The following is a 12,119-nucleotide window of genomic DNA, read 5'->3' on the forward strand; positions in this document are numbered from 1 at the left end:
GCAGGAAAAACCTGGAGCTGGGATATAGGACTGAACAAGGGTTTTTCCTGTGGTCACAGCTGGCAATCATTTACCAGCAGAAAGAACTTCTCATCTGCAGTGAGACATGTATTTCTCCTTTACTTTAAAGGCTCCTACATAACAATGTGCTGCTCATTATTTGCTTCTTCTCCCTGTGGGTAAATAATAAATTATTTAGATCTTTTTTACATTGTACCCCACCCAACATGTAGGTCAGAATCAGTGAAATAAGACATGATGAGCTATCAGTGGAACCTGCATCAACCACAGGAAACTACACACCTGCAGGGAAATAAGGTTCATCTTTCTTCCCTTCATTCTAGTTTTGGTTGCTTTAACACCACCGAAATCTCTTGTGACTGACAGCCTGAGAAGTCAGCTGAGGTATTAAAGAAGCCTTTTTCTGAGGTCTTTATGGTAAAGCATCCGCAGTGCTGACACACGCACCTGTAGTGCATCCTGTAGCTGCTCTGATTCTGGGGGCAGTGCTCACCCCACCACGGCTTTCAGACCAGGAGCAGCCTGCCCTGTCTGCTGAGAGCTGGGTGCACCCTGGGTTTTGCCAGCAAAACTCTTGGATATACTCTTTTCCTGGAGTTTCTGTGAATGTACCAGGGATGCCCCAAAGCCTCTGGAGGTTTGGCAGCAGCATATCTGGGTCACATGCCTTCCTTTGCACCCCAGCAAGATGTACTCCCGATAACCCCCTGGAATGCGGGGCTGACAGGTATCCAGGTCTGGGCTGTCATTTTCTGCTGAATTCCAGGCTCAGGAGGGGTGGGGCTCTTCATCTGGGATCTTTCCACGTCCTCATTTGACCGTGCATATGCATCTGTGTATATATATATATATGTATGTATGGGTGTGTGTATGTAATCATGAGACAAACTGATGTAAAAGAAAATGTGCAACTGGCTGGAGAGAGGCCAGGAAGGGCTTTTCAAGACTAGCATCTCCTCTAGTTCTGCATTAGTTTAAGCTGTAAGGGCTTCCTCACCTGGATATCCATTTTGTTTGTGAAAGGGAAAGAAAACGACATTTATGAAGTACAAGTCAAATGAAAAGCTAGGATCATTAGCAATGAGTGCAGAGCTGGAGTTAGGAGAAAGCCTACTTGAGGCTGCTGAATACATGAACAAAATCTCTGGGAAACAGTTTATGGACAATGAGAAAGACTCCTTAAATGCAGAGTCAGATGGTGATGGGGGACTTGTAAGTGGAAAATAGCTAAAGGATGGAAAATTGCTAACTCTGATTCAGAATGCACTCAGTCAATATTTGTTTTATACTTGGCTTTTTGATGTTTTGTGTAAGAAACAGGTATTTGCCATGCCATTGTGCACTAGAGGTATTAGATACAGGAATACTAAAGGTAAACAGGGAACGGGCACAAGATTATCTTTGGTAGGTAATTTCCATCTTCAGGAGCTCCTAGAAAGATGCTGAAAAATGGGAAGGTTTCAAAGGGAGCGGTAAGAGTGATTTCACATCCACAGCAATCCTTTGTCCGAGGCAGTAGCACAGCAATGGCCATGCTGAGACAGACCAGTAGTCTGGGTACCTCGAGGCCTTTTGGCCAGTATCGGCTAGGGATGGTTGCAGACAGGCACATGCAATGATGCCTCAGCAGGTCAGGATGGGGCTGTGCTGGTGCTGGGACAATGGGTGGAGGTCAGGACCAGCCTTGCGGATGCAGGTATTTCTGTGTGTTTCTGCAGTTCTTTGGGGCTGCTGTTGCAATCGAGGGCAGCTGTGGAAGCAATCCTTTCATCACTCAGCTGGATTAGCTATTGCCACTTCAGCTGTCATCCCGAAAAAAGCTAGGTTCCTGGCACAGCCTAGTCACCTTCACAGAGGATCACACACAGAGACCTTTCCCTGTTGCTGCGGTGCACAGGGAGATGAAAAATCAGCCCAATTGAACTCCTCCAAGCCTAGCATGAAAGGAGTTTACCCACTGCAGACATCTAATGGCTGCAGCCTGGCCTGGTCTCCCCTTGCCACAAGGCTGCAATACCAAAGGTTTTAGGCGAAAGCTAATTTATAGCCCCAAGCCTTCAAGACCCAGCAAACATGGAGCCTGATACAGGATGGCCTGCGTGGGTCTGTGGACAGCAACCACCCAGCTGAAACTCACTCCACAGTAGAGACTTGAAAGCCCTATAGGCAGAGATATAAAAACATAAGAAAAAAGGACAAAAACAAAAAGCAGCAAAAAAAGAGCCATTAGCAAAGACTAAGAAGGAGTGCATCTGGCTGTTGGAGAAGCTGAGCCCTTGTGGCTTTGGCTGCAAAAATGGAGGCCCTAAGCCTTGTGCTGCTGGAGGTGGCTGCATGATGCTCTGCTCCCATCCATGCTCCCACTGCCTGCAACAGGGCAGGTGAAGTCAGCATGAAGGTGCAGCTCAAAGCATGGCCTAACTTTAGGACTGAACTAGCTGCCCTGCCTGGTGAAGAGGAGCTCTCTCTTCTGCAGGAGCTCTCTTGCATGAGGTTTTGGCAGGTGAGTACCGCCTTGCTTGGAAGAAGCATCTCAGCAGCTGGTAATACCTCAAGTCCACTGCTTTCTTCTTTTCAAACTCCACTTGCTGTTTTTGCATCTGCTGAAGGCAGATGATGCCATCAAAGGGCAGTGCTTTTCATTGCCTTCAGGACAGCTTCTGAGCCATATGCATCAGGAGAGGGATGACAGGGTTTGTCTTTGCAGCTGATCCCATCTACTTTCATGAGGAGAATAGTGATCCAGCAGGGATGGGTGGCAATGTCAGAGCTCTCTGTAGCACTGGGCCCATTGATGGTGAGTGAGTGGAGATGCCCAGCTCCTTTTGGTAGAAATTCAGTAGCCTCCTTGGCATTTTACGTTTAAGATATCTTGCTGAGATACCTGGGGGAAGGCAGGGACAGCCCACCCATGTGAGGTGGAGAGAAAGTGCCACACAGTATAAAAACAGGCAACCAAAATGTCTTTTCATGACACAGCCACAAAACCAGAGCATTGTACAGGTAAGCAAACTGGGCATTGGGCAGTCAGGTCCCGCAACTGAATAAAAAGGTGAAACTCAATGTTTGGGATGCTTTCCAACATCCTTGCATTTTAATTAGTAGAAACTCTCCCACTTAAACCCAAGATGGTGAATGTATCTCATCTCCCTGCTGTCATCTGTATTCACCTGTAGTTCTTGCTGTTTTGTTCACAAAAAAATTAAAAAAGGCAAGCCTTTTCCTGTCCTGTTGTTCAGATCTCACTTTGTGCTAACTCCAAAGATACTTGATGTTTCAGGAGAAAGGTCACCATCACCTACAGTTACACCATCACTTTGTTTCCCTGACCACCATAGCAACATGACTTTATCCTTCAATGACTAATTTGTTGTAAACCTGGGTCACCTTACCCTCATTGTACAGGGACAGAAGAAAAACCTCTATTTGTGCCTCTGTATGAAAAAAACAGGTTCTGTGAACCTGTGAATGTCTGTATTTTACACCTCTGCTTCCCGCCCTACCACAACCTTGCAATGCAAACCCAGTACAGCGGGCCAAAACTGTGAAAGTTGTATCAACCTTTCCTCCCACTCTGGCTAAGGAGGAGTTTGCTGAATGTGAACCTGGTTCTGACCTGCTAAAAAGGCCATTCTGCAAACATCTTACCCATTCCCCTCTTGTACTTTGATACCACGTCATGTTTGAAGCACCATCCACTGAGTCTGGTGTTCACATCCTGTTCTGCTTCATTGAAAGCTCAAAATGCAAAACTTAAATTTATGCTTTCTGTGCTATTTTGGGGTTCATGTGCATGCCAAGGAAAAGCCGGTTAGTGCTACTTATTACAAGTGTACTTTCCATAGAGAAAGCCATTTATAAGAAGAGTAGAAGCTCTTCCTGCTTCTTTTATGTCTTTTTTCATGTTTAATACATTCATAGTTTCAGTACCACAACCCAAGCGAATCCACTGGCAGTCCCAGTCAACATAGTGGTAGCCTCCTGTGAGACTCAAAGTGGACAAAAAAGCAGCAACTGTTGGCACTGGAAGGACCAAACTGGTTAATGCTGTATTTGCATCAGTATTCATTTTGAGGTGCAGGCTGCATTTCTGATTTAGGTGTTAAGCAGCAAGAAGACTCAGAAAGTGCATTGTGGCACTGGCACAGCAATCATGACAGACTGCACCACACCAGCCTGGTCTTATCCTGTAACAAGGACAGAGGTGATGCTGCCACTCAGGAGCAGGAGTGTCTTGGCACATTTCTTGGCACTGCCAAGGCCTTTTACACCTTCTCATGTGAGGTTTCCTGCAGCGTGGTTTAAATGAGATCATTAGAAGGTGGGTGCAGACTTTGTTGGATGATTGTATCTAGTGCCAATGGTTTGTGGCCACATTGCAGAGATACTTCAAGCAAGTCTGAGGATTGTTGTTTTTTTTTTTGTCAGTCTGGTCCCACTTTGTGTTTGTATTATTGACCTGGATGGTGGATGTGGCATGCGCTTCTCTTCTGTGCGGATGATGTTGAGCTGCGAGCACTGCGCTGGAGCACAGGAGCAGGACTGCAAATGATTCCAGCAAACTGGAGCAGTGGTTTGGTTAATAGAAGGAGTTACTCTGGAGAGGGACAGGCGCCAAACTCTTAATTGCACAAACAATTCCTTTGCATTCCTGCAGCATGTCTGGAAAACGTCTTTCCCTTGCGATGGCTGACAAGCTGCTCCTGGGCACACAGAGTAGAAAAGGAAAGAGATAAAACCCACCCTTATCATCACAGGACATGAGAAAATGGTGTCTCATACCACTCTTACATGCTGGCTGGAGGTAGCCCAGAGGTGGTCTGGGGTGGGGTGCTGGGGGGATGAGTGTGAGTGTTGGGGGTGCTCAGACATGAAAAGCAAAACCACAGGAATGCTGGTGGATGTTGAATTCTTGGGTAGAGGGTGGCCTTGAAATGATCTGACCCTGAAGAAGTGCCTTTGGAGATTGGACTTGTATGTAAGCACTGGGAGTTCTTGGGTAGAAGGTGGCCCTGAAACCATCTGTCTCTGAAAAATTGGCTTTGGAGACTGGACTTTTATGTAAGCACTGGGAGCAGAAGGGCGGAGATGTTTCTCTTCTCTCTGCCTCCTTTCTCCCCTCCTTCCTTTCCCCTTTGTTTCTGTGCACTTAAAATAGAGACAAACAGGAACAAAACATCCTGGGGGACCATAAGCAGATGTGATAGGAGGAGGAATGTACCAAACATACATTATTTTGGAAAGCATGGGAACCCTGCCATCCTCTTTCCTGCAGACACCAGGGCTCTAGGGGAGACCGAGGGATCAGGGGGCTCTTCCCTCTGGGCCATGCGAAAGCACCAAGGCTTTTAGGTATAAAAGGCTCCTGGATGCTGCAGAAAAAGCAGTAGAAAATGTGAAAGTGTGTTTGCTGTTGCCCTTAAGGACAGGAGGCACGTCCAGACCAGGGCTTGCATGGCAGCCATGGAGGGAGGCTAGCACTTCAGGCAGTGCTGGGGCAGGGGTGAGGCAGGAGGGACGGAGCTGCAGACCAGAAGCATGGGTTAGGCTTTAGTCTTCAGCTGGGCCCTGCTGCCAGCACAGGAAAGGCTTTTACTGCAGTCAAGTCCCCATGCAGCCCGCACTGCGGTGTGGGTCTGTCCATGCCTGCCTGGCGAAGGCAACTTGTGCCCAAGGTCTGCATGAAAACAGATGGGGGACAGGGGGATTGACCAGACCCATGCCATGGGCCCACTGTGACGCTGGCATGGTCCTTGTGAGCCCAGATCCAGCCTGCTGGGCTGCATTACTGCCTTGAACAGCAGCTACTGAAGGATTTAGTGGGGATGCACAGCACTGATACCACACATGGAAAAGCTCTGTCTGGACATGGCTTCTGGGTCCTGCAGTAAAATAAAAGGAAAAGCAGGAAGAAAAAAAGCTGTATGAGATGTTACAAAGTTGAGGAGAAATGTACATCTGCACACAACACAGAGAAAACCAAACCATGACCTGGGCATTCCCTCCTCAGCTGCAAGGGCGGTCTAACTCTGGCATGGGCAGACGGAAGGAAGGGGATACTGCAGAGAGGGCAGAGCACACACAGCAGTTCTGGCCTCCCAGGACTGTCACTGCCCTACTGTGAGACTGAAGGCAGAGTCCAGGAATGTGACCAGCTCACAGAACCGTTTTATTTGGACGTGTCAGTCAGACCACATCAAATCCTGTCTGAAACATCACAGGGTTCGCAGGGAAATGGAGTCATCTTCACCTGAGTCTTTAGGCCAAGCTGCAGCAGAGTGCACTTGCTTTGCACATATGGTAAAAGCACTCCTTCCTCCCAGAGGATGCTTTGAAGGAGGACCATTGAGGATAGCCTGATCCAGGAAATTAACAGCAGCTAAATATGAGACCATTTTCAACAAGGCCAGAACAAAAATCCCTCAAAAAAGGACCCTCAAAAGACTGTTTTGTTCACAAACAGCAAAGCTTCTCAGGGTCCCCTTTTGGCCCAGGAGCCCCCAGCCCAGACCTATTTCCCCTCTTTTGGCCTCTCTGGGATCAGCTGCTGGGTCTGTAGGCAGATGGTGATTTGCCATCTGCCCTTGGGATGCTGCTTTGCTGGTACCAACCCCAAACATGCAAGCAGTGGGCTCACAGATCAGGGCTGATGCAACCTGAGGTAACTGCAGCTGAGCAGCTCTCCGAGGAGCCCATCTGCACATGGTGCCTCAGTGCATGCACTGCTTTCAGGGGAGGGACCTCGGGAATCATCTGGTCCAACCTTTGGAGGCAAAGCACAACCTAGACTAGATGGCCCAGAATGCCAAATCATTAAGGCATCCAGTGTTCGGGAATCCACCACTTCCCTGGGGAGATCATTCCAATGACTGATTGTTCTCATTGTCAAAACCTCCTTTCATGTCCAGTCAGAATCCCAGGAGTAACTTGTGTTCATTTCCCCATATCTTTTCCATGTGGCTTCTTGTAAAAAGGGAGTAATCTTCTTTGTAGCCATCCTGTAGAATAGTGGAACAGGGCAAGAACGTGCTTTAAATGGAACATGACGTTAAGGTACCTTAAGGTCCTTTAAATACTGGAACATGGTGATAAGAGGCTGCTGCAGCAGGCAAAACACAGGCTACTGTGCCCCCAGACAGATGTGTGGCTAAAAGCCCTGTCTAGCAGCTGCCACTGCTCCTGTCCCAGGGCAGGCAGGTGGGGCTAGGGTGGCTACTGCCCTGGTTTCTCCTCCCAGCAGGCAGGAATGTGCCAGATCTGACCTGGATCTTCCCAGACAAGCCTGAACATCACGGACAAACTTCTGACGCAGCTGCCTCCCTTTGATTTTGTTTGTTGTTGCTGTATTCTAATGGGTGTCTTCTTCAGCAGCGGAGGAGCAGTTGTAGTGGTTCCCACCTGGTTGCATCAGTCTTGAGAACTGATGCGGAGAGCAGCGCTGCTCATACAGTGACTAATGGGCAGGAGGGAACCTGAGATCCTGCTGCTTCCTAGAAGCTCTGTGAAGACCCGGCAGGCAATAGCCTGTCCTGGCTGCGAGTGTGCAAAGCTGCATCAGCAGAGGCTCTGCACGCACTTCTGAGAAGGGAGCAGTAAGCCTGACAGCCCAAACCCACTGCAGCCCAAGGCTCAGGCTTTTTACCCATTGCAGATGTTTCTTACTTCTTCCTGCTTTCATCTCTTTGTTGCTTATATGGTCCTGGAGATCTTCTATGTGATCAGCCATGTGGCTGTCCCAGGGTTTCTTGCATACTCCCCTATCTGCCTTTGAGGCACAGGGTACTCTGGTAGTGGTGATATGTTGGTCTTTTCTCCTGCATAAACAGACACCCTGTAAGACCTCTGAGAGCCCCAGCAGCCATTGAGAGCAAGCTCTGCTTGCTATCATGGGCTGGCAGCAGGACAGCCTGGGAGAGGAGCTGGCAAATCCCAGCTCTAGTTGAGACTGTATGTCTCCATCTCCAGCACACAGGCAGATTACTTGGTGCCTGTGCTTTCTTTTTCCCATCACTGTAGATGACATCAGTACCTACAAGCCTTGCTATGCAAATTAATCACAGGTGGCCATGGCCTGCAAACAGGCCCAGCTGAAGCTGCAGAGGATCTGACGTGCAATGCTTGGGGCAGCAGCCTGGCATTGCAGCAAGCGACATCCACGTGTGCTGTTGGCAGCAGAAGGGTGTCAGACCCAGCTGCAGCAGCACATCAGTGTGGGCAAGAGCAGAGATCGGCAGCAGCATCTGTCCCATGTACCCACCACATCCAGGCAGAGATAGCAGAGGAGCCAGAGCTCCTGGCACCCCTATGTAAAAGCCTGGGCTGCTGCCTCAGCAGCGATCTCTGCCTGAGTGATGGCAGGTGAGGAGTTCTGTAATCTCAGTATGGGACAACAGGATGCCATGCAGGACATAGCACTGCTTAGGCAGGTGCTATAAGGCAGCCGAGACAGTACTCTGTGCATTGGTTCTCCACATGGCTGCTGTGCGGTGGAGAAGTGGTCTTCTTTATTGGGTATGGGAAGAAACATAGCAACAGGGGGTGACAAAAAGGCTGAGGTACTTAATGCCTTCTTTGCCCCAATCTTTAGCAGTTAGACCAGGTTTTCTCAGGGTACCCACCCCCCCTGAGCTGGAAGACAGGGACAGGGAACCTGTCTCAATGCATGAATCCCCCATAATCCTAGGGGAAATGGTCAGTGACCTGCTACATCACTGAGACACACAGCAGTTTATGGGGCTGGGTGGGATCTACACAAGGATGCTGAGGGAGCTGGTGAAAGTGCTCCTGAGCCACTCTCCATCATTTATCAGCAGTCCTGGGTAACCAGAGAGATCCCAGTTGACTGGAGGTTTTCAACTGTGACACCCTTCTACAAGAAGGGCAGGAAGGAGGACACAGGGAACTACAGGCCGGTCAATTGGACCTCAGTGCTGGGGAAGGTCATAGAGCAGATCATCTTGAGTGCCATCATATGTCATGTACAGGACAACCAGATCATCAGGCCCAATCAGCGGGTTTGTGAAAGACAGGTCCTGCTTGACTAACCTGATCTTCTTCCATGAGAGGGTAACCTGCTTAGTTGGGTGAGGCATAGGCTGTGGATGCTGCCAAGGTAAATCCTTGACATCATTTCCCACAGCATTCACCTGGAGAAACTGGCTGCTCCTGGCTTGGATGGGTGTACTGTTCATTGGGTTAAAAACTGGCTGGACGGCAGAGCCAAGAGAGTGGTGGTAAATCGAGTTAAATGCAGTTGGTGGCCAGTCACAAGTGATGTTCCCCAGGGCTCAGAACTGTGGACAGTTCTGTTTAACATCTTTATCAGGGATCTGTATTAAGTGGCCAAGTGCACCCTCAGTAAACTTGCAGACAAAACCAAGTTGGCTGGGAGTGCTGATCTGCTGAAGGATATAAAGGCTCTGCAGAGGGATCAGGACTAGCTGGATTGATGGGCTGTGGCCAATGGTATGAGGGTCAAAAAGGCAAAGTGCCAGGTCCTGCACTTGGCCCACAATAACTCCATGCAGCGCTCCAGGCTTAGGGCAGAGTGGCTGGAAAGCTGCTCATGCAAAAGGACCTGGGGGTGCTGACGGATGGAGCTGAACATAAGCCAGCTTGTGCCCAGGCAGCCAAGAGGGCCAACAGCATGCTGGCCTGTATCAGCAATAGCATGGCCAGCAGGGCCAGGGCAGTGATCATCCCCCTGTACTGGGCACTGGTGAGGCCGCACCTCGAATCCTGTGTTCAGCTCTGGGCCCCTCACTACAAGAGAGACATTGAGGTGCTGGAGCAGGTCCAGAGAAGAGCAACGAAGAAGGGTGAAGGGTCTGGAGCACAAGTGTGATGGGAAGTGGCTGAGGGAACTGGGGGTATTTAGTCTGGAGAGGAGGCTCGGAGGGGACTTTATCACTCTCTACAGCTACCTGAAAGGAAGTTGTAGTGATGTGGGCTTGTTCTCTTCTCCCAAGTAACAAGTGATAGGACAAGGAAATGGCCTCAAGCTGCTCCAGGGGAGGTTTAGGTTGGATATTAGGAACAATATCTTTACAACGAGGGTGCTCAGGCATTGGAACAGGCTGCCCAGGGGAGTGGTAGAATCACCGTCCTAGGAGGTGATGTGGAGATGTGCCACCTATGGACATGATTGAATGGTTAATGTTTAGGCACAATCCCAAATATCTTTTCCAACCTAAACTTTCCTATGATTCTCTTTTGCCACTCAGCTTTTATGTCTATAGACCTAAGGCACACTGATGGATTTTCTTGGAAGTGTAGGTGGAGGGACATGGCTCCTTCTTCTGACTCTTGGTTCTTAGGAGTTTGATGGTTTTCAAAGTGTTGGTGTAGCCTGTCATGCACTCTCTGCACTCTTCACTTCTTTTGTATCTTTTCATGAATACCCTGAAAGAATCAGATAAAACCAGTAGCTTCTTGAAAGCAGAAATATAGAAACCTGTTGGAGTAAGCTGTCTGAACTGTACTGTGTGTTTATCATGCTGCATCACATCTAGTTTTACAGTAACTGCACAGGTCAAGTCCACGGTTTTCTCAGCCGGCACCCAGCCTACAGGTATCCTGGAAAGCCCGTATGCTTTATGGTTCGATGGTGTATCTGCTCTGTTTGAGTCCTGCTTTTTATCTATATCCCCAGAGCCACACCTAGTAACTCCACTTTTAATCGCACTCAGACATGATACTCAAACAAGGCAGCCACTTGTGTTTGGCTTATGTGGTCCAGCCAGGGATGAAATCAGGAGCACCCCATACTTGGGAGAGCATTTAGGTTGCAAAATGACACTCTGAGCAGGAGGGAGATGCTAGAGCCAAGATCCCAGCAGGAGGTGGCTTTCCCAGTTGTGCTGTGCAGTGCTATCCTTGGTGGCACAACCAGGGTCTGCTCCCTATGCCTGGATGTATTTATCTTGCCTTATTTATCTGCTGCTTCAGAGCCCCTGCTTCCAGCCTGTGAGATGCCCCTCATCCTCCCATGTGGACACCAGCTGCCAGAAGTCACTTACTTCACATGCCAGCACACACAGGAATGGCAGCAACATTATCTCATTGCTGCTGTGCAGAGAGAAACCATAACCTTGGCTGGCACCAAAACAGAGATGAACCAAAAATCACACAGGCTGTGTTGCTGCTGCACTGCTACTGTGCTGCAGTGTCCTGGGTTCAGCAGTAGCAGTCATGTTTTTTCCTTTGTGTTAACTGGTGCAGTGCTGTGTTTTGACTTCTAGTTTGAGAACAGTGTTGGTGAAGCCGATGTTTTCGGTTGTTGCTAAGTGATGTTTACCCTGACCAAGGACTCTGTGAGGCTCATGCTCTGCCAGGGAAGAGGGGAAGCTGTGAGGAAGCAGAGACGGGGTGCCTGACCCGGGCTAGCCGGGGAGGTATTCCATACCACAGCACGTCATGCCCGGGGTGGGGGGTAACTGGGAGTTACCCGGAAGGAGAGGGGCTTCCGGGTGGAACTCACTTTCTTGGCCGGTGGTATCGTATTCTCTTCCCTTGTTATTTTCCCTTATCATTGTTTTAGCTGATAGTAGCGGTGGTGATTTGTTGCTGGACTGTTCTTGTCTCAACCCGTAGGAGTTGCACTCTCTCGATCCTCCTCCCCGTTCCTCCGGGAGCGGGGAAGGGGAGAGCCCCGGTGCGGGGGGGGGGGAGACGGACACGGACCTCGATTGTTGTCAGCTCGGCACCACTCACTGGGAGTGAGCGAACAAGTTACCTGACTGGGTTTAAACCACGACAGTTCTTTTTGGCGCCCAACGTGGGGCACGAGGGGTTGAGATAAGAACAGATCTGACTGGATTGATAGTCACTCGTCACAATGCTGATTTATTGGCTCTCAAGGTTTTTCCTCTTGATCTCACAGTTTCAGTATATCATATCTTAAGTAGAGCCGGTATTCGCTGTGTTAGTGTTTATTAAGTGTGGGGCTTGGGCTAAGGTTTTTATCCCATTGTACTTTATGGTAATGACTTGTAATACAATAGAATCATTGATCATGAAACTGGTCTGGCTTATGTTCCCAGTGTGGTCACCACCTTTATACTTTGGGAGGTATATGATGGAGGTGCTTAGCAATTACA

This window comes from Pezoporus flaviventris, unplaced genomic scaffold (assembly GCF_033815535.1).
Source record: "Pezoporus flaviventris isolate CSIRO_AGI_PZ_B2104156 unplaced genomic scaffold, CSIRO_AGI_Pfla_v1 ptg000018l, whole genome shotgun sequence".
Classification (NCBI taxonomy): Eukaryota; Metazoa; Chordata; class Aves; order Psittaciformes; family Psittacidae; genus Pezoporus; species Pezoporus flaviventris.